At 38.5% G+C, this 2,155-nt stretch overlaps 1 long non-coding RNA gene across 1 annotated transcript; it reads left to right on the forward strand.

Annotated features, from left to right (window-relative positions):
* The first annotated feature begins 639 nt into the window (after positions 1–639).
* On the forward strand, positions 640–1,070 carry LOC117215329. Its single transcript, XR_004489070.1, has 2 exons — positions 640–899; positions 1,037–1,070. It is a non-coding gene; the product is annotated as an uncharacterized LOC117215329 (long non-coding RNA).
* The last annotated feature ends 1,085 nt before the right edge of the window (positions 1,071–2,155 follow it).

Below are 2,155 nucleotides of genomic sequence, written 5' to 3' on the forward strand. Positions count from 1 at the left end.
TCGAGAAAAGCCTTCGTTCAGAAAGTAAGGGAAATTGACGTTGCTGCTAATTGGTCAATCTCCATATCGGTGATTAGAAAAAGATGCTAGCCGCCCTCGAGGGAAAGTTGCTAGTGGGAGACGCCGCTCTTTGAAAAATATGTCTCCCCTATCTTCCTGTAGTTGGGACAGAGACTGTTTGTCTGTTTGAAGGACTTTAGTTAACTAAACCTTAAGATTTATAACGGGCCCTCGGGCTAGCCGAACATGTACTGCGGAGACGCATCGACATCTGGCAATCATCTTACTCGAAGAATAGGGTCTGCGCGTGGCGAGCCACGGGACAGAAACCGTTGGAATGTTTACTGTCGCGTGTCGCCACGAATATTTCTTTTAAGGAGAGCTATAGAATTACTCCATACCTTTGTTAGACAAAGCGTTCATCCCGTGACCGCGACTACGTTCGGCGACTGACTGTCGCCTCGAGCCCAAGCTCATTATCACGACTCTCGAACAATTACAATCGGGTTGAATAACTACAATTGTTCAATTACAGCTATAGTAGATTCTAGGTTACAATGTTGCGGAATTATCCAAAATTCCAAATGCTCCGGTGTTCTTTCATCTCCGAAATATATATATAAATTATATTTAAGAAGTTTGGGATAGTTTAAAGATGAAATAAATTGCTTTTTAAGTTTAATCTCTTACTTTCGACGAAATCAAGTTTCTCTGGAATTTGGTGGAGTTTAAGATTTGATATCGGTGTCGTAGGAGTTATGTGACACTTTAAGGTGGAATAAATCTAGCGAGGAGTTTAAGGTGCGGCAAAGGAGCGTGGAATGTTGCAATAGAAATTTATTGCAGTGTTAGTGCATTGGTAGATTGATCAAATTTACGTGTAGCGTGGGTAACCAATGGTAAATATTTTGCAATGTGTATAATTTCTCAGTAATCTGAGGTTTATAAAATCTATTGACAACTAATGGAAATTGTTGATTTAACAGATCAATTTTAAATTCCTCGTTAATCTAAATTTTTTTAATCCTATTTACAGCTAAACCTTACGACGAAAAATTAACGAAGTGGAATAAAAATGGCATTGTGATTCTTCTCGTCGTGTATCGGTGTCACATCAAATTTAAGAGACAGTTTTACTTGCGGATGCTGCGTGTTACGTTGGTGAAGTCGACGAAAGCGTAAAATAGGAGCTCGTCCGAAATACACTAACGCGGAAGGTTAAATTTAACGCAAAAGGCTGAGAAATTAGTCTAGAACTCGAAGTTTCATTGGTACGACGCACTTGAAACGCATTCAAAGAGGTCGGCGACCTCGAAAGGGGATGAACGCAACTGTTTCGTGGGAATTTCTTATTGTGGCTTATTTGGATGAAGCTGCTTTAAAATCAGCGCTGGATTCGTCTGTTTTTTGCCCGGAAATCATAAAATGTTTAGGCCAGGCGACTCCATGTACAGAAAATGTTATGTCCACTTTTTACGTCCGTAGAATTCAACTCTTTACTACTATGCACTTCTTCTCCAAAAAAATATCGCATTTCAATATTAAAAAAAGTTTCAATAATATACTATCCATTAGAAGAATGATAACATGATAACCTTACAAATTATTAGTATTAACAAATTCTTATTGTCGTATAGAAATGCCAACTATTGCTTCGGTAAAACAAACAAAGGAATTTTACAGGTAAATTTTACAAATTACAAGTCATCTTATAACGCAAAATACGACGTGTAAAATTGTCTCAATTTATTAATAGTATTAATAAATTATTATGATAAAAGATGCAGGAATCTTAGCCTCATGAGAAATTAGAGATGAAAATGAGTGGGAAAAGATTAATCACTGGTCCTCCTAAAAAGATGCAGTCCCATGGATGGATGGTTGTGCGAGTATTAAAGCAGCGCAAAACCGTTCCCCGAATTCTCATCCCGGACGTCGTACGACCAAAGACAAAAGCAACTCACTCGAGGGCATTGCGGAGAGACATTCATCGAGGACACAATAGTATTATTCCAGGAAGTGCTAGTTCTTCCTAGATTCCGGTTACAATGTTCTTAACGCGTGGAAATTAGTCTTGACCAGGAAACATCTATAACGGCATGTATTTTCTGCCGTGATTGTAAATCTGTTTGGAACATGCGGTTTGTCCGTTAAT

Source organism: Bombus bifarius, unplaced genomic scaffold (genome assembly GCF_011952205.1).
Source record: "Bombus bifarius isolate JDL3187 unplaced genomic scaffold, Bbif_JDL3187 scf7180000009526_frag, whole genome shotgun sequence".
Classification (NCBI taxonomy): Eukaryota; Metazoa; Arthropoda; class Insecta; order Hymenoptera; family Apidae; genus Bombus; species Bombus bifarius.